The sequence below is a fragment of the Micropterus salmoides genome, unplaced genomic scaffold (genome assembly GCF_014851395.1).
Source record: "Micropterus salmoides isolate LMB-PRFRI ecotype aquatic unplaced genomic scaffold, ASM1485139v1 Ms_hic_scaffold_1, whole genome shotgun sequence".
NCBI lineage: Eukaryota > Metazoa > Chordata > Actinopteri > Centrarchiformes > Centrarchidae > Micropterus > Micropterus salmoides.
Window position 1 is genome coordinate 5,388,572 of NW_024040040.1, and position 21,082 is coordinate 5,409,653.

Below are 21,082 nucleotides of genomic sequence, written 5' to 3' on the forward strand. Positions count from 1 at the left end.
AAGGACAGGAGCAGACTACAACGGACAGTCAGGACTGCAGAAAAGAAAATCGGTGCCAACCTGCCCTCCATTCAGGACTTTTCCCAGAGTCAGGAAACGGGCAGGAAACATCACCGCAGATCCATCTCACCTCCAGCTTCTCCCTTGTGGTAGGCGCTACAGAGCACTGTACGCCAAAACCAACAGACTCAGGAACAGTTTCTTCCCAAAAACCATCACTCTGATGAACAGCTGACTCTGACTCACAGTGTCAGCAACAACTCCTGTGCAATAACCCAGTAACTCTGCCTCTAATCAGCACCTGTTTACTGGTTTCCACTTTAATTTATTTATCATTCTCTATTTCAGAGCTGTTCGTATTGTTATATCGTATATATACTGTGTACTAAATCCACCTACCGCATGTACAACACCTGCACATAATACTTATTTAATCCAGCATCCTTTGCACTGAGCTTCATCACACTGTGTATGAGTACATGTATGCATGTTTGTGTACATGTATATCTCACCCACCTCCAACATGTATGATATGGCAGAAAATTGTGTCCTCTCTTACATTAAATCTTATTTAATCTATTATTATTATTATTATTATTACTATGGCTTATAGATATATAAGAATTGTGTTTTTTTTTATTATCCTTAACTTTTCCTTCTTCTATACTCCTTATGTTAGTCTGTCCACATTTACTAGGGTTTAGGTCAGAGCTGTGAGATTGTTTTGTGTTTTCCCCCTCTTGTTGTTCCCCTCCCAGCCTTGAATGTTCATTCATGCGCAATCCTGAGTCCAATTCCTCCCATGTGCACACAGACTTGGCAAATAAAGCCGATTCTGATCCCTACTACGTCTCCGGCTCTGACGCAGAAGCAGGTTTTATTTTGAACTCCCTAACCGGAACCCGTGTTGTGCCGTGTGTGCAGCTTGACCCGGAGGAAACGCTCTGAGGGGTAATGACGCTCCCGGCTGGGATCCTGCAGCCTACACGGGATGGACCTCACAGCTCGGGAAGGGGGGACGGCTGAGAGTCGCAGCACCGTGTGCGGGACCTGCCTGTGAACCTACCTGTCGCTTTACAGCTTCTGGATTAATTTCGGAGGAGGACCCCGCGGTTGTGGACTGAGGACGTTATTCCGCGCAGCTGTTCCCGGACTGGAGAACAAAACAACACGGACGGGAACAGACATCCTAACTAACCCACCACGATCCAGCAACTGTTTACCACACTGTCCCCAGCCGCTCTTCTACTTTATGTCTTTTTTAAATGGCTTCTCCAGCCTGCCCTCCGGGGCTTTAACGCCCGGCTCAGTCGCCATGTAACACGGACTTTAACGGCTGAAAAACGGTGAGTTTTTCCCCTTTTTCCTCCGCTTGGAAGCTACAGCTAGTTAGCTTTAGCCGGCTAGCCTAGCCACCTAGCAACAAGGCCGTTTTCTCCCCTTCTCGTCCGGCCATTTATGACGGTAAGTGACCATAAAAGATGTGTTAAAGCCAGCTAAACGCGACGAGGTGTGGTTTTAATCTCACACGGCCTGTTAGGATTTGGGGAAGCTTTGCTCAGGCGGCCGCACATCTGTCACCGCACCGGAATTGGGAACCGGGACCCCCCCGGGGAACAGCTGCCTTCACCGGCCAGCAGCAGCGCTCTGACCGCCTCCAGTGGAGATATCACTTTTTAAAATATTCCCAGGCATGTAGAGGAGGTGAAACTGCCTTTTTTTGTGGTTAAAAACACCAAACCCACCCTGGGATTAAAATATATTGAATACCTGATGATAAACAGGTTTAAATTCATGTGTTAAGTTGTTGAAGATACAGATGAGAGCGTGAACTGATGCTTTCCCTCCCACCTGGAGGTCACAGCTGTCACCTTCCTGTTTGTCCTAACCCCCCCCCCCCTCTCCCCTCTCTCTCTGACCAGCTGAAGAGTCCACCTGTCTTCATTTGGGGGTCCAGACAGGAGCTGCAGTGATGAACTACCAGCAGCACCTCGCCAACTCGGCCGCCATCCGGTCCGAGATCCAGAGGTTTGAGTCCGTCCACCCCAACATCTACTCCATCTACGAGCTGCTGGAGCGGGTGGAGGAGCCGGTGCTGCAGAACCAGATCCGGGAGCATGTCATCGCCATTGAAGGTAGGACGGGGAGGATGCACCGGCTTGGGTGGCTGCTTCATGAATGTGTCAGGCCGGGTTACCTTGAAAAGCCCCGAAATCCATGAATCCAAGTCCTTGAAAAGTCAGTTCAGTGTGGCACGTTCCTTGTTTAGTGTTGTGGTTTATCTGGAGAGAGATGTCAACAGATGCTTTCGTCCTTACAGCGAATGAAATTGGTTCTCTGCACTTTAAAGACAGAATGAAATCAATGTTGAGGAGTGACAGTGGAGGCAGGACACCAACCCGACCAGAGCTTTTTATTGGCATATTTGTTTTCCTTTTTTCCTGTCAGACACTTTAGCATCAGAAAAGCAGAGAGAGAAACTCCTTAAAAACCTTTTAAAAAGACAGAATGAGTGAGGTGGGTTTGATTCCTTGAGGACGATGGTTTCTGTAAAAAGACGAGATGTGAGACAAATTTGGAAATAATATTTCAGGAGAACACTGGGATTACGCCGAGTGAGTCTTGGCAGGAGCGTCGTACAGGTGTTATCATGAGCTTCTTGTAAGAGTCTTATGTTCTGCTTTTAATTCGCATTTTCTTTTCCTCCAAAAGGAAATTAAATCTGAAAGCAGGGATTTATATCTGAGTGTGGCAGATTGTGTTAGAGCTTCTTAGCAGTGTGGTTTATCTATTTGGTGGACATTATTTAACATACCGTGTGTGTTGGGACTGAGGCCGTAGTGCTGTGTTTTATTTTTGTAGTGTTTATGTTTTGTTATCCGCTGTCTCAAAGACCGTATCAGTAACGCTTTCAAACAGACGGCCAGATTAAACTAACATCCTGTATTGCTCATTAAAAACAATAATCCAAACAGATGAGAGCTATTTGAACCTGCGTTTGTACTCTCATTTGTAAAACAATCTACCACTCAGTATTGATTTATTGATTGACACCAGTGAAAATAAACTGCTGTCCGTTAACGGTGATACATTTGTGATTATGATTACAGTTTTGTCCTTAAAGGCTTTCCGTATATATGTCCAGATAAAAACAGTGGACATGTAAAGGTACCCGGGTTTCCTGAGAAACGACATCACACGCTTGTTGTTAGCTTGAAACGGAGACCGTGTCAGACTCTTTTTATTTGATTAGCTGAGAAGTGGAGCAGAGTGAGTTTAATTTCTGCTCATTCCTTTGGGTCCCATGATGATGATGATGATGATGAAAGGCTTGCAGAAAAGAGCCAGTGAAGTCTGTGTTTGTGCGTGCTGCCTTTGTTTAGGAACATCTGTATGTTGGACACAACACGTGTCCAGTCAGCCGGAGCTCTGTGTTGATCCCGTAGTTTGAAGAGAAGGTGAATAAAAAGCCAGATTGGGCCAAAAATAGGCCAGAATCTGGCTTAAAAGCACATCTTGAACTCTGCAAAACTTCACTGTCGTTAGGCTCAGCTTTAAAGGTTAACGTCGACGCATTTTCTGACAGGATTTCTGACCTTACGCCCAGAAAATGTCAAGCAGCGCTGCTAATAAGAGGCTTTCACTGTGTTAAATCAAGGCTTGCATCCATACAAAGAAAACGTCTGCAGCTTGGTAGGGCTGGATAATAAAACAATAATGACAATTATTGCACTATAATTTCCCCCAATAACAATGTAATAAATGCTCAATGTATCGTCAATAAATATTTTCTTTAATTCATTTGAATCACAGATAAATTATCACTAAAAAAGATGAACTAATCATATTTAAAACAGATTTTATCATAATCATTTTGAATGTTCCACCTCAGATTGGTGACGTGATCCACTGTTTGGCGTCAAGTGTTTGTCACATTCTGACCATAAAGAAAAGTTTAACCACATAATTAACCATCTGGTTTCTTCAGTTTTCACTCAGGAGCAAAAATCAGCCTTTAAACCCGAAAGAAATAACGATTCCACATATATCGCGATAATTATCTATATCGAACGATATGAAATGTTTTTATCGTGATAACATTTTCGGCCCTATCGCCCAGCCCTATCTTCTGGTTAGACTTTCAAAATAAAACTAGTGCTTAACGTCGTGAAACGTTGCAGTTTGACTGGGTTTAAAACTGCTACGGCAGCAACATCACTAAAAAGAATCAGTGTTGACTTTTCTTTGTCTTGGTGACAACAGTGTAGATATAGTAGTACTTTTTAGCGTTGAACAATGGAACAAATACCAGATGCTGAAGGACGTGACAAAGTGTCCATTAGAGCTGCAACGATTAGTCGATTAGCCCACAAGTTGGTCGAAAGAAATTTATCGATAACCAATTAATAGTTTTTGTCATATTTTTAAGTAAAGATGTGAAACATGCTGGTTTCATCATGTTAAATGTGAGAAATTGCTGCTGTTTTAGTCATTTATGGCAGTAAATGAAGAGTCTTGGGAGGGTTTTTGGACAAAATAAGCAGATTGAAGACGTCACTTTGGGCTCTGGACATTTCACAGAGCAAACGATTAGTCGATTAATCGTGAAAGTAGTCGGCAGCGTCGTTGGTCGCTGGCTGTTTTGTTTCTCCCCGAACGCTCCGATATCTCTACAACATTGTGAGTGTAATGAAAGGATTTTGGCTGGAAGGACATCTAGTAGGATAAAGGAGTGTATGTGAGGTGTAACAATGGATGTGGACACAGTCAGTAAACTCTAAATTGAATCAAAGTGCACACAAGGACCAGCTGGGGTGTCATAGCGCGTGATGATGCTCAGCGGCCGTCTGAACCAACACAATAGTCAGAGCGGGGACTCGCTGCGTTTTGCTCATTTCCATTTTCCCTGAATTCACACAGTGACTCATTCAGCCTAAATTTCATGCTGGAAATAACCCAAAAACAGCAGCAGCAGTTCTGTCATCCTCTGTCTCTGCCCCACTGCGCACATCTGGACGTGTCGCTCAGATTCGTGTCATGTTACGCAAGCTCTCGGCTGGAGCGCCACCGTCCTCCCTCTGTGCTTCTTGTTGTTGTTGTTGTTGTTGTGTAAGTTGTCCGTCCCTCTGAGACAAACTCCTGCTGCTCTTATCGGACGATTTCACGAGTCCCATTAAGCAGGTGAGGCGTGACTCACATCTCGCCACACACTCTCCGGCGGCGGAGGGCTCATTTGCATGAGAGGTGTGCGTGAGGATGGATGGATATCCTGCCAGCCAGGTGACACTGACCCATTTACTGCGGCTGCATGAGCAGAAAGCTGCGCTGGAGTCAGGCGGCTGTGAACGCCGCTCACTTCATTTCCCACGCAGCAGGAAACACAGCCGAGTTTGAACAAACTGGTTTTTTTTTGCCTCGCAGGGTTTTACAGACTCAGGTCGGACTTAAAGGCGTTAAAACTCACATAATTAACACCAGCAAGGAGGCAGAGAGAGAGTGTGTGTGTCAACAGGAAGCAGTTGTGGATGTTTGTTCACTCATCTCTGCATTCTTATAACAAACGTCAGGCTTGTACGCATGTTGTTTAGTGAAGGATTTAAAATACGGACGCTCATTGATTTGTGTGCAACCCAAAGCCTACTTTCTTCAGTTGGCGCCTGACCGGTACTCAAACGAGCGGCCTCCGATCCAAACGACAGCTGGTTAAAGTTGGAGTCTTTAATCTCTGCAGCCTGTTTGTCAGAGCTGCTCTCCAGAAACGCAGACGTTTCTTTCCCACTTGAGCTGCTTTTGTCTTATTGTGTCGGCGGTCCAGCCTGCAGTCAGTGAACGCACCGTGCGACCTAGTTAGCCCTCGCCGCCGTGTGTTTGTTCACCCCCCCCCAGGCTCTCTGTGTGGATTCTCTCTCATTTGTCAGGGTTGTTCCAGCATAACGCTCATTCTCATGTTTCAGCCGTTTGAGTCTGATGCAGTTTCTTGTTCTTATTCAGGGACGGCGCGGGATTAAGCAAGACACCGAGACCGGCGGGGTCTGAGGTTCAACTCCCACCTGCAGTGCGGACCTGCCTACGTGTTGGTAGAGTTAGTCTGAGTCCGATAAATCAACGAGTCACCTGCCGCTCACGTTTACATTCAGCCCTTTCTTGTTCTTTGTCTCTTTGTCTCTTCCAGGCAAATCGTTTGCTTATTTACTTATTTAATTCTATTAGACGTGAATCTCTTCGGCCAAGACAGATATCAAACGCTAAAAGATGAAGAGGGAGGGAGAGAGGGAGGGAGGTACAAGGTTCCTACGCCTCCTGGAAAACCTGGAAAGTAGTTTTTAAACATCATGTTGCAGTTGCAGTGTTGTGAACACCGCCCCAGGGTCGTGTCACATGGTAGCACAGGTTGGATGACATTAGTGACAGTGAAATATTAGTCACTGCTGGCTGGTAGCTTTTATTAGCTTTATAGATTAACATTTTCTTCTCAGCATGTTTGGTTCAGTTGCTGCAGTCGTCGCGCTTGCGAGCTTGATTTACCTGCGAGGTTTTAAGGTTTGTGTTTAAACCAATAGGAAGAGTTTAAAATGTGTTGTTGGATAAGAATTAAGCAGAATGTGCTAAATACTGGCTAACAAGCACTTTTTACTTTGCATTATCTCGTCATACTTAAAGTTAGGATAAAAAGGACCGAAACATGACGTGAAACCTTTTAGCCGTAGCTCGCAGTGGGCTGTGATTAACATGGTGTGATGAACTGTACAACATCAATTAGCTTTTTCTGTCTGCACACCGATAGAGTTGTCCCGTTGTTTTGTTTTGGCCACATTACACCCGCATATCAATACACCGTGTTTGTTGTGACAGTGCAGAGAGCAACACGTCTGAAACAGGTTTGTTACAGTGATAAAAATAACAAAAGAAAATAAAGGAATACATTGGCAGTACCGTGACAAAAATAATAATATTAAAACACAGATCAGTTTGTCACCCTGTCTGCTTATCTAACAGATGATTTTAAGCTGTAGCCACAGACTGCATGTCTTTAAAATCAGATGTCAACACATGTTAGTGGATGACGCGATCCCTGTCTGTCATACTAGCTAGATCATCGCTGGAAAAGTCCTGGAAAATGATCTCTAGAAAAGAGCGGGGACCCTGGAAGGAGGACGAAACATGTCCAAAGAGACGTCCTCACGTGTCTTGTTTTATGCAACCGATTGTCCAATTTCCAACTCATAAAACCAGAGAACGATCGACACTTTCTCTTGTTTAATTACCAAATAATTAATTTCTGTTGGTTCATTCATTCTTCTTTTCAGCTCAGGACTAAGACGCACACAGGTACTTTTAAATAAAGGCGCCTGTCAGATCGAAGCTTCGTCCATATTTGGCTTCTGCTCCATTTTCAGACCACTTGTGTGTTTGAATCAAAAATCAGGTTTCGCATTACTTAAAGTCTAAATTTTAGTACCAAGCGTCTCTGCCACCCCCGTTTATTTTCGGCAGCTCAGTCTGTGGACACGGCGAGACAGAGACGAACACGTCAGAGGTTCGTTTGTTGATCCAACTTTCCCATAATGCTCAGGCAAAATCAAGACAAAGTTACTGTGCCAGATTGAAGCCGGAGGCAGCTCGTCCCGTCAGAGAGCGATTATGCAACGCCGCGGCTGATTCACGTCCGCTAATAACAGTAATAAGAAGTCACAGGGATGCTTTTAAACGAGGGTTTTAGCCGTTGCATAACAGCGGCCGCTGGCCGCCGCAGCGCTGCCAGCACGCAACTCTGTCTTGAGAAATTATGCTGAGATCTCTGCACCTTTTGTCCATAAAGCTCCCCACCCCCACCCCGCCCGTGCTGACTGCACCAGATTAGGGCCAACTGCAGACATTATGTGCTCTCTGTAAAGTGGTTGTGTACATTTGTTTTCCTGCAGGCCGTCTTTCATTAGGCCTAATGTCCGAGCTGAAGCATGAGTCACCGTCCGGCTGGAGCGCGCCGATAATGGGCCTGTGTGCTTAATTGTGTCTGATCAGGAGGTTTTACAGGTTTACATTGTACGCTTAGGAAGCCAGCAGCATGTGAACATTTCATCATCAGTGATCAATATCGGCAGTCTGATCAATCATTGTGAGGAGGCGATTAATCTAGAGTGCACGCGTATTCAAGCCTTTATGGTAAATCCACTGAAACGGCCCAGAGCGAGCTGACAGGCAGGTTAGAGACTTCATCCTGTCAGTTTGTCTCTTTACACAGACGAGTGCTGCAGGATGAGAGTCCTGACTGAAGAGAGGCTGTGAAGTCTTCACGTTACGCCGTACGAGAACCAGATACAACATTATTTATCAAACTGGGTGGACTGGATGGATTTAGCGCGAGGATAAGGCGTCTGTACTGGATGGAAATAAGATTAATTGGATTATATTCACAGAAAGTATAAAACATATTAACTGTGTCCATTAAAAGTAAATGGACACATTCGATATCAATAGTTATCAGGATAAATCGTTGTTTCTTTCAGTTTAAAGGCTGATTTTTGCTCCCGAGTGACGCGTTTGTGTTTCAAATATCTCAATGGAAAAATAAAGTGTTAATGATTGATTCATGATTTGTTAAATTGTTATTGAGGAAGATTATATGGCGCTATTATCAGTATCTTTTTACTGCCCTGCCCTACGTGACACATATAACTTACTATTTATTATTTTGACTGATAATCTTAGACGGTTGAAGAAAACCAGCTTATCACTTATCAAAATAGTTTCAATCAACTAATCGAGGGAGCACATTTCACCTGACGGCTGTTGTGCACTGAGCAGCTCTGCTAGAGCAGGTTGGGTTTCAGGTCCTGGGATCAACTCGGCCGCAGTTAAACACAAATGTCACGCTGAAAGACACAAAGTCTTTGAAACCAGGAGTAATATCGTCAGGGTCAGTAACAAGCTGGATCCAAAGGTCAGACTGAGGTCAGAGGTCGCTCTGCGTCGTTATCGGCTGATGCGAGGCGAGGTTAACTGGGATTAGCTGCAGATCGCAACTTCCCCTGCGTCCTTTAATCTGCCTCCAGTAGGTTATATGGATCCGTGCCGACACCAGTTAAACTCAGATTAGAGGTGGAGACCTCCGGGAGTTTTCAGCGGAGACAAACCTGGATGAATTCCTGCGTTACGAGACGCAGAAGAAGAGAAGATTCTGTAAAGATTTATAGGATCACATCTTTTTAATGTAAACAAACATCTTAGTCATGCAGAGAGTTATTATCCTGTTCATGATGTGTTGCCTCAGCGTCATAAAAATAATGGAGTTGTGATGTTTCCATCAAAGATCTCCTCATCAGGTCTCCTGGTTGAATCATCAGTACAACAGATTAACATCGAGCCTGTGGACAAAAACTGGAGGTTGACATGTTGACTACGACTCCCAAGATGCATTTCAGTAAGAGACAACAAATCGGAGAGCTTTGAATTCTGTGTTTTAGTCGTACAACAGTTGACTTCTCTGCAGCTCTGACCCTCGCCTCTTACCGGCTTCTTCTTAATAGCAACAAACACTGAGGCTCATGGGTACTGTGGTATTTAAAGCCACTGACAGACAGAAAAAAAACAAACTAAATTAAAATAAATCGTCGTCATAGTTGGGGAGAAGGATTAAATGCCACGGTTTATGATAGCTGTGGAAATATTAAGGCCGGTGTGTACTTAACATGATGTAATCTTGTTCCAGGCCTTAATAACATTCATAGCTTTAGTTTATAGAAAATCACCCTGATTTACATTTTATTTAAAAACGTTGAGCGGCTTATGGAGGAAACACAAATGCTGTTTCACCAAATCTACAACACGCAAGCTGCAATTTTAAATAAACACACGGACACTGGAAAAACAAAACCTCAGAGCACCACGTCCTTCTGCACGCGCCGCATTTGTCCACAGAACAAGATCAACGAGATAACGAGGGGCCCCCGAGCGGGCCCCCGAGCGGCCGTTAAACCCAGAGGATGCGGTCGGAGCTCATCGATCGGCCTGCGCAGGAAGCAGCCGGGGGAATATCGATGCAGGAGAAATGTCAGAGATGGGAAATGTGTCGGAGAGGGATAATAAAAACGCATTAGAAACCTAAACAGCAAGTCAAACGAGCTGCTCGGTACAGCTGATGCCGGGGTTGAAGCCTTCCTGTAATTAGCTTATAAACGCCCTTGTGTTAACAGGAACTAGCAGCTGTTACTAGATAATCACAATTGGTAGATTTAGGAGATCATGTCCAGAAGTATGTGGACAGCTGCGTGTCTAAAATACTGTGTTTTACCTCTGAAACTCTTAAGCTTTGCTGCTGCAGAGAGTTTTGTCTCTCCCTCCTCTGTGCAAATTGTTATAAACAAGCTAACGGTGAACTGTTTAGCCTAATTAGCATCTTAAAATCTGGTTTGCAGATTCCGAGTCTCAGACCGACACTAAACTGCAGCGGTGCATCCGGGACACGCTTCTTTTAATGAGGACGCCTCGCAGCTCTTATCGCACGTACACGTGGCCACACAGTGTCGTAGTGGAAGTGCAGAGGGACAATAATAAAGCAGAATCTATCAAAATAATCCACCGAGTTACATATCTTTAAACGTCCAGCTCTCCTCGCTTGTTGTAATTGGACTCAGCTGAGGAAAAGGTCACCTGGGAGCCACGCTGACTCCATCGCCTGTCCGCAGACGGTGCAGGGATCTCTGGGTAAAAACCTCCACGCCGACCTCCACGAAGCGTCGGCCTGTAAAGCTCGTTCACTCTGCTTTTGTTCGAGGTGATGCTCTTCTTATTGGCGTAGCTGGAAACAGCATTTGTTGTTGTTGTTGTTGCTGCTGTGATGATGATAATAACTAATCGATTAATCGAGCCATCGCTGCAGCTCCACACAGCTGAGTCTCTGTTGGAGTTGCATCTAGACAGTAATATGAAACCCACGCAGCTACAGAGAGATGACAGAGCTCGAACAGAGACACCCTCTCACCGCCGAGTCCTTTCATCAGGTCAGAGTCTTGACCTTTCCTCCCTTTAATCACAGCCTCTCTGTTCAGGCGGAGGACATCACAGCAGAGCTGCAGAAAAGTGACCACGTGTTTCACGTGTCTGTGGAGTTGAGATGAAAAGAGTCTGACACCAACATCACGCTCGCGGGCTCAAATTGGTTTAAAGCTGCAATTATCTTTTGGCACAAATTACTTTAAAACCCTCATTTTGAACAGAACACAATTAGCTGTCCAGATTCACCGCGGCGTGTCGACATGATTACAGCTGGCAGATTGTTCACAAAGAGCCTGAGCTGCGGTCACGGACACGTCAGTTCCACCTTTTGCTTCTGCCGAAGCAGAGAAGCAGTTTTTAAAAGTCTGACAGTGTTCCGGTTGTCGTTTAGCACCGAGCTCCGTCGCTGCTGCAGGATCAAAGACGATGATGATGATGATGGCGTGATATGTGCTGCCTGTCTAATCTGTGTCGACCCAGAGTCCCTGCTAAGATGTTTGTTTCTTAATCCCTCTGTTTGCAGCTTCTTTACCATATGGTGAACCTCCAGACTAGTGATGGAGCGATTAATCAGTTTTGAGATAAACGGCGTCGGCCGATAAACACAAAGACACACGTCTGCAGGCAGCCTCGTCTGTGCTTGGGGCGCTACACGTCCTCCGTAACCGTGGTCTTTTCAGCCCGCCCTCCTCACCAGAAAAACGTCCGTATAGATCGATTAATAAACAGCTTATTACGACCCATGTGGACGTTTTTAGCAACCTGAAGTACCAACAGCCAGATATGTCATTTTAGGCCAGTTGAAATCGACCTGTATTGTCTTTTAGATATGAGGTCGTGTTGAAATGTTAACACGTTTCTTCTATATGATCTAACAGCATCACTGGCTAGTGTGAAATATATATATTGTTATGCTGTTTTTACAGTTGTTTTGCGCAAAAACCTAAACCTAAACCTTAATAACCTCCTCACACGTGCAGTAAAAGACATATACGTGATTTTCTTTTTATTTATATTATATGGTATTTATATTGAAAGACCCCTGTCGTTCGACCACGAGTTAGTCCAGGATCAAGACTACAAACAACACACACACAGTCTGGGATCATCTCATGTTGTGACTCGTGCTCCATCATGAGCTCTGTAAACTAAACCCTTCACTCCCTGTCTGATGTTTGATTGAGATATCACCACCGGACGTTAAGTTCAGCTGGGGGCCACTTTTTTTTCCCAGCTTTTGCTCAGAGGGAGGCGTGATGTTTCTTCAAATTCATTCCACAAACACGTTGATTTATTGTCTGGTTTGCGTCGCAGCAGCTTCTCTTGGTGAACGCTGCCTCAGATGTTTGTTCTGCGTTGCACCGCAGGACTGCAGATGTAATTGGCGGGTTATTAACAGCTCGATAAACGGCGGCCTGCTTCGTTTACGGTGGAGTGAAAGTGCTGTTGTTGACACAGACTCTTGTGGTAAAGCAGGCCCGAGGCCGCAGGGCGTGGACTGTCTTTTATTTGTTGCTGTTGTTCATCTTGTAACCTGATGCAGAGCGAGTCACAGTTTCTCTCCACGTGGAAGCTGCGTTAGACAACAGGTCACATGTATTTGGATTATGGACTATAGATTTATGAAAACATCAACACAGCGGACAGCTTCAGGCGGCCAGATAGTGTTTATCGATTAGTAGCTCCATTAATCGGTTTGAGTCATTTTTTAAAACAAACTCTCTGATTTCAGCTTCTTAAAGCTGAATATTTTCTGGTTTATTTCCTCCTCTTTTGGGTTTTGGACAAAACAAGACATTTGAGGACGTCATCTTGGGCTTTTGGGACATTTTTTCACAATTGTCTGACCAAACAACTTGTCGATTATTGGAGAAAATAATCGACAATGGAAATAATCTTTAGCTGCAAGCCCTAGTGACAGTTTGGTTTTACTCTGTCTGAGACGAGTTGCCATCAGGCTTCATCACAGACACGGTTGAAATGTTTTGATGATGGACAGTCTGAATAATCAATAAAAGACTAAACGGTATCATCAGCCTGCTGATCTGTCAGTCTCTCCTGCTTCAGTCTCACAAACAGTTTTAATGGCCCGCTGTGTCTCAACAATGCAGCGCTGCAGGCTTTGCTGCTAAATTTGGTTTGGCGTCTTGCTGCTGATTGGCTGATCTCTATCTCTCAGAGTCTGTCGTCGCCTCCCATCATCCCGTCGCTCAGCTTTATCTGTCCAGTGAGGACATTTTGTGGTTTTGGCTTCTTTTGCTCGTATGTGACCTCGAGCGTTTCCACTTCCTGCACTCGACAGTTTGAGGTCGTGGTTCGCGGTGAGTCACGACTGAGACGCTCGTCAGAGTCCACTAACTGAAAAATATATTAGATTTAGCTGCTTTCTCTGGTTCATGTTTCAGAGCTGCGTTAAAACGACAGTTTAACTCGCACGTCTTGACAGTGTTCAGAGATGTTGTTGTCCTGCAGCTCCCGACTCTCCGGCTGCAGTGTTTAAACATTTTATAGACCACTTCAGGGTGAACTCGGTGGGATCGCTTGTGAAACAGGTAGCTCAAAGCCTGTAGTGTCTCAGAAGGAGCCGTGAAGTCTGATAAATCCTGGGGTGTGGAGTTAGAAAGACGCGAGCTCACCTGATAGTGATAAAGATCATTGTTGTTTTATTGCCCGGCCCCACAGGAGTGTGATGCTAAATCGCTGTCCGAGCGAACTAGTCTTAGTTAATAAAAAGTCCAGATTTCAGACCAAGACCGGACTTCACCAAACCCCCTGTGACTTTCACATTAAACACATTAAACACCCAGGAGCTCGACTGGCCGCCGGTTAACCTCTCACCTGCTGATGTTTCCCACCTTTCCCGCTGACTTGACGCCGTCCGCAGAGGTTTCACCTGTCGGTCCTGTTTCTGAGGAGCACAGCTGGACGGCTTTGCTTCCCCCTGGAGGAGACGCGCTGACGAGGAGCAGAGCTGACGGCTGCTGGTTATCTGCTCAGTTAGCTGCAGACTGAGCCGTTATCCTCCTCTAACGGAAGGAGACGTGACGAGCGGTGAAAGTGGTTTGAAGAAGGTGGGATTATTTAGTGATTTGTCTTTGTTTCATGCGGTTCTGCAGACCGGTTTGAGTGTTTATTACCACAAGCTAAGAGAGAAGCTGTAACAAGTTCTCTCAGAGTTAAATCGCTCGTCGATCAGTGAGTCGTTCTGCAGACCGTTACAGCAGCAGTTAATCCTTTTATCAATCAAACAGCTGATCTCTCTGACTTACTCTGACTTCTTAATGTGAAGATTTGCTGCTTTTCTTGTTTTTATATCACAGTGAACTGAATGTATTTGGCTTTTGGAATTCGAAGACGTCTTTGTGGACGATTAATTGATCGGTTTCCTCTGATTCATGTCGTCTAATACGATACGAATACTTTATTGTCCCCGTGGAGAAATTAGTTTTGTGCTCAGTGATGCTGCGAAATTTACAACCAATCAATAATTTACGCATCTAAAACATTTAAATTTACAGTTGCCAACATTGCATATTGCACACGGACTATTTTTGGATCTGTGTCAGACTCTTGTTGAGAAGGCGGATGAGTTTTCAAAACGACTGGACTCTATTTCTTCTGCCTGATGGTAAACGCTCGTCCTCTGAGTGAAGGACACGGGATGGATCGACTCTCTTATATCAGACTGCTCTTAAGCAGCTGGAGGGGGACGTTTTCTGAAAACATAAAGCGGTGTGTTTGAATCAATCATGAAGTTGCCAAAGGGCCTTTAGGTCAGATCTGGAAGCAGCGACGGGTTGTTAGTTTCCTGCCGGCTTCAGAAACACAAACAGGAACTTCTTTGTGTGAAAAGCTCAGTCACAGACTCTGGAAACACCTTTTAAAACTGCAGCTTAAACTCCGACCCTGCTTTTTGTCAGTGCAGTTAAAGTGATTATTAGTATTGATTTGAGCGTGATGGTTATTTAAGGCAGCCTGTGTGGCCGGCAGCATGATTTAGCTGTTTTATCTCCCGTGGGCTAAAGAGGAACCGTTCAGTTCTCCAATAAACGAGATAAACCACAGAGGAACTCGCCTGATTTAGTCTCGCAGAGGTTCCTCATTGTGTTGCTGTAACAGAGTCCTGAGAACGAGGTCGGTCAGGTGACCTTCAGCCTGCTTTGATGTGAAATATTTTGCTGGCGGTGTGAGGGGAAATGTTAGAGAGAGGAGATCAGAGAAGAAGAAGATGATCTTATTTCCTCGCTAGACCTCTCCGTGTCTTTGATAACTTTTTTAATCTTTGGAAAGTTCACGCTTTCAGAGGAGTGAAAGTTCTGTCAGGACCACCATGTCTGTCCGACTCCGCAGCAGCTGCACATACACGTTCTGTTCTCAGGTTATACGCCTGTAAAGCTTTTGGTCACAGGAATGTCGAACAATACTCACTGGTTTTAATCGATATTTCAATGTTTCGGAAGCTTTATGTTATTTGGAAAGTGGCTGTACGGACAGAAATAGTGTTTTGAAGAACACTCCTAATAAAAGTGAACATATAAACAGTAAATATGGCCAAAACATGGACATTCGCCTGGTCTATTTTTGAAAAAATTGTGTAATAAATCTTCAGTTACGGTTGTATTTCAGGTGTATTAGAAGATATTCAGTTGCATTATAATCTACAGGATGATGGTTTGATGGTGATATTACCATTAAAATATAGATTTTGTACCAGGCGGGGATGAAAATGTCATATTTTCCTGTATTGATTCATATCCCTTATTTTCTGACCTAGCAAAAGGAGAACAGAGTTATGTATTTAAGGGTTGAGGAGTTATTACTGATTCATTTTGGGTTTGTTATTTTAGGCGTTCCTTGAAAAAAGCTGTCTGTTTCCAAGAGGTTAAAAAACAAACTGAAGCTGTTTTGAAACTAATTTAATGCGAAGTGAAGAGTGAAGGCTGAGGTCAAAGACAGGTGGTTTTATCAGTAGTAGAAGTCGCCCTGCACAGTAGCCATTAAATCTCATTAAGTATATGAATGATACGTTTAGTGAACGAGCGTTTTATTTCTCTGTAAGCATTTTTATGATGTTTGCATAGTTGGGCGCTGCGGAAGATCGCCAGGGCGTCCTCAAACAGACTCTGGGAAGTCTCTGTGATCCTTGTTGTTGTTCGTAGCCCAGAAAAAAAGAGATTGCAGTTCTCTGATCGCAGAGCCTCTGGCTTGTTGTGGCGCAGTAACGTATGGAAATGTACAATACAAGTCCCTGGAACAAAGGCGCTGCATCAAACTGTTAATTCCAGATTAGAGATCAGTTCTCTGCTCCTGCGCAGCCAAAACATTTGCTGCTCATACAGTTTATCAACTGTTAAGTCATTAAGGAAAATACTTCCTGTTTTCTTGAGTTAATATCATGTTAATGTTCGCTGGTTTACGGATGGAAACGATCAGCTGCGGTCCGCGCTCTGCTGTCTGACGGCCTGTTTCAGTTCTGTTTCAGGTAAATTGTCAGAAGTGTTTTCTCTGTTCCCAGCAGACAAACATCACAACCTCAAACTCACGAACGAGACGTGGCACTGAAACCAAATCAACACCTAGTCAGAGTCCTGCTGGGGACCGGGGGGGGCGGGACACGCAGCCCAACACCAGTCGTGTATCGTTAACGTCTCATAGAGCAGTTTTAAAACCGCAGACGTGTATTGTGTTTGTGTAGTTTAGTTAAAGAGCCACGTACTTCCAGCTGTAGATGAACTGTCACGCAGCTGGACAGACAGTTCCCACGGTGCACAGTGATTGACAGCTCTGCCCTTTAAACCCAAACCTTCACAACTTCTGATTTAATCTGTTGATCTTTCAACACGTTCTGGCAGGAGCAGCACAGACGGGAGGTTGGCAGTAAAATGCTCTAAAATGCCACACGGTTAAGTGCCGTTTAGTGGACGTTTACTGAAGGTTTGTCGTTGCAGTTTGTCCATATTCACGTTTTGTGATGAGCAAATAATCATATTTGACACTAGATTCATTTCTTTGTCCATTAATCTGTCTTAATTGTGTTTTAGTCTATAAAATGTCGATTGATTATTTCCATTTTAGATTAATTTGCAGATTGTTTTCTCGATTAATCGATTAGTTGTTTGGTCGATCTGTGTTTCCCGAAGCTCAAGATGACGTCGTCAAATGTTTCATTTTCACTTTACTGCCAAAGAGGAGAAATAAAGCCAGAAAATATTCACATTGAAGAAGCAGGAATCAGAGACATTTTTCCTTTAAATGACTCAAACCGATGAATCGATTTATGAAACTTTGACAACTAATTGATTTTTTTTCGATGAATCATTGCAGCTCTGTTTGACACTTTCCCAATTCTGATAAATCCATTTTGTTAGTGGATTTTTCAAGACCAACATGTTTATAATCCATCAAATATCTTGAATAAAACCCTGCACATCAAATGTTTGTTAAATTTAAAGAAACAACACATGCAGCACATCTGTATTTAAAGTGAGGCTGATGAGCGGGGGTTTTGACCTGAGCCTGGCCTTGAAGGTTGATGGTGTTGATTGTACACGACGGAGCATGAACATGATTCTCTGCAGGGTTGTGGCTCCGTGCAGCTGTGGCGTCCAGCTGTAGCCGGCCTCTTCCCATTTCCTCAGCGTCTTTAATACGAAGGGAAGCTGCAGACACTGACCTGACCAAAACAATAGCCCCGTCCGAGGCCAGATCTCATGCAGGTATAAAAATAGCCCGCTGGCTCTCTGGCTTCCTGCCCACCCCTAAACAATGCTCCTGCTTTTTTTTTTTTATGCGGGGGACTGAAACAAACGACGCGGCGGTGGAGAAAACTCAACAAGGCTCGTTAAGCACAGAGGAGATTGTGTTGCTGAGGGTGAGAGCGAGGGAAGATCCATCTACTCCCCGGGGTGGGTGATGTCACTTCCTGCGCCATCGATCACTTCTTGTAATGCGGATGGTCTCGGGGGACGGAGGCCGAACCGAGAGCGCCGGCCTGATTCTTTGATTTTTCTGAGCTCCCGTTTGTCCTGCGTGTTTTCAGGCGTACAGCAGATGCTCTGCAGCCCCTTAAGGCCTCGCCTCGTTCACCGATAAATCATTTACTGCCTAATTAATTTGACTCCACAACCACCACCAGAGGCAGATAGCCTAATTAGACCGGCTCCCTGTCTTCATGAAGGCTGAAGGAGTGGAGGGGACGTCTCCATGTGCTGGTATGATGCTGCGTTTTGGTCCCTTACGTGGAGGATCGCGAACATGTTCTTCATTCAAAGCCAAACCTCTCAGTGAATCAACCTTAAGAAAATACAGGGTAAACTTGATAATCTGAATTGTTTTCATGCCGTGTCCAACAAAACACAGAGAAAAGTATCGTTTGGATCGCAGCAAAACCTTTTTTAATTCATGCATGCAAAATCCTATTCAAAACCTCCATTGGAAATCTGCTGTTTTAACACTCTCATAGAAGTATTGTCCGGTTTGGCCTACAGAATGACATCATCACCACAACACATTTTAATTCGGGCCGTTGCAATATACTACGTAGTTTTACGTCTGCGCGGCTACTTGTGTGTGGAAAAACATGTTTCTGAAAGTGAGATATCGTGAAAGAACTGTCCCGGTATCTGTGCCTAAACTCTGAGATTGTCTCGTCTTAATTAAGCTGCTTTTTCACCTGTAGTTTGGTTCGTTTGCTCCGCACCAAAATAAGAAAAAAGATCCACTGTACAAACCCAGAAGAAGAAGGAAACTAGGGTTGGGTATTTTATTGAATGTTACGATACCAGTACCAAAACCAGTACCAGCAGAGTACCCCATTCAATACCTTGCATAAAATGCCACCAGTTGAAGCCACTGTAGTTTATTGGTAGCCTTTTATAATTTTTATTGTTATTATGGACAAGCAAGGTGATCTGTTTTCTTTTTTTAAATAACTCTTGCATAGGGCTGGACGATACGGCCAAAAATGTTATGACGGTAAAAAGTTTCATATCTTTCGATGTCGATAATTATCACGAGAAGTGTCAAATCGTTATTTCTTTCAACGTTAAAGGCGGATTTTTCTCCTGAGTGACGGTTAATTCTGGTTTTAAGCTTTTCTTCAGTCAAAGTTTCAACAAAACAAACATCTAAATAAATAAATAAAGTACTAATTTGTGTGTGATTGATTCAAGTGAATAAAATCAAACATTTATTGCATATTTATTGAACATTTGTTACATTGTTACTGTGATAATTATTTATTTTACAGCCCTACTGTTACATAAAGTATTTTGTATCACATCCTAACTGCAGCTTTTTTTTATATTTGAATGAGGAGGAATGAAATAGTTTAGTCACCAAATACGTTTTGGGAAACGAATTAAAGGTAATTTTTTGATATGTGTGTTGGAAAATTATTTTGTTAACTTTCTGTCAATAAACTGAATTGAAAGATCGCAAACCTCCAAAAACGAGTCACAAGTATAAAATGAGTTAGAAGTCTGTTTAATCAACTCACTAAGCAACACTAAAGACTCACAAACGGAGGAAAAGATTAATTAATAATTGATTAAAAATGAAAAACAAATAACGGTGGTCAAAATTGTTTTGACTGGCGGACTTGAAGTAAAAGATGGCGTTAGAAGAGGAGAACGGAACAAGCAAAGACGGCAGAGGCGTACAGTCTGTGAAGCGTTTAGTCTGAACGTGTTGAGCTGCTGAAATATCTTCTCTGAGGACGGTCGGCGTCCTTCAGGAGCCACGGTGGCCTCAGGGCGCCGTAAACCCGACAAACCCTCTGCAGAAAGTGGTTTTAGAGGGTCAGCAGGTGACACTCCTCCCATCTGTCCTTCATACAGAAAATCAATCCTCCCCTCTCAGTCTTCAGAGGTCTTTGTTTTGGGTCACCATCTGGCAGGAGGATGCCTCAGATCCTGCACCTCCTGCTCTGCAGGACGCCGCGCTGCTCGCCGGATGGATAAAACCTACATCTTGTGTTTGGTAACCGCCGGATGCGGAACAGCTGGACCGCAAGACGCACCAGAATCCACCGCTCTGGTTTCTAAATAAATGTAAAGAGACATCTAAACGTTCAACCTGCTGATGAGGACGATGATCTTTAGGCGACCTCTGACCTCCCCGAGTCGCAGCGCGAGAGACGAGCAAGTGTCACGCACGCGGATCAGTAACGGTGACAACCAGGACGCCGTTGCTACCAACACTCCGGCTTCCTCGGCTGCTGGAACAGTCGGTTCGCTTTCTGTTCCCCTTTTCTGGCCTTGTTTTCTGAGTCCGAAGGTAAACACAGTTAAACTGCACTCAGCAGCCCTCTCTCTCTCCCCTCCTCCCTCTCCTCTCTCCTCCTCTCTCCTCTCTCTCTCCCCTCCTCCCTCTCCTCTCTCCTCTTCTCCTCCCCTGCTCCCTCCTTTCTCTCCCCTCCTCCCCCTCCTCTCTCCTCCCCTCCCCCCTCTCCTCTCCCTCCTCTCTCTCCTCTCTCCTCTCTTGGCTCCTCTCCTTTTCTCCTTCCTTTTCTCCTCCCCTCCCTCCCTACTCCTCTCTCCTATCCTTGTCTCCTGTCCTCCCCATCTCTCTCTCTTTCTTCCCCTCCCCTCCTCTCTCATCTTCTCCTCCCCTCCTCCCCCCTCGCCACCATGTCCTCCTCCCCCCTCTCTCTCCTCTCTCCTCTTCTCCTCTCCTCTCCTCTTCTCCTCCCCTCTCCTCTCTCCTCCTCTCTCCTCCCCTCTCCTCCCCCCCCTACTCTTCTCCTCCCCTCCCCCCTCTCCTCTCTCCCCTCTCCTCTCCTCCTCCCCCCTCCGCTCTTGTTCTCCTCCCCCTCCCCCTCTCCTCTCCTCTCTCCTCTCCTCCCCTCCTTCCTCCTCCCCCCTCTCTCCCCTCCCCTCCTCTCTCCTCTTCTCCTCCCCCCTCTCTCTCCTCTCTCCTCTTCTCCTCCCCTCCTCCCCCCTCCCTACTCCTCTCTCCTCTCCTTTCCTTGTCTCCTGTCCTCCCCCCCTCCCCTCTTGTCTCCTCCCCCCCTCCCCTCCCTACTCCTCTCTCCTCTCCTTGTCTCCTGTCCTCCCCATCTCCCCTTTCGTCCCCTCCCCTCTCTCTC

General features: G+C 44.9%; 2 protein-coding genes across 2 annotated transcripts in view; one reads left to right on the forward strand and one right to left on the reverse strand.

Moving 5' to 3' along the window:
* Positions 1 to 21,082, reverse strand: part of LOC119910112 (nucleotide-binding oligomerization domain-containing protein 1-like) — a 1,078,472-nt gene that overhangs the window by 815,562 nt on the left and 241,828 nt on the right. The window lies entirely within an intron of this gene.
* The window catches only part of LOC119881802, a 727,332-nt gene that overhangs the window by 534,174 nt on the left and 172,076 nt on the right, over positions 1 to 21,082 (forward strand). The window lies entirely within an intron of this gene.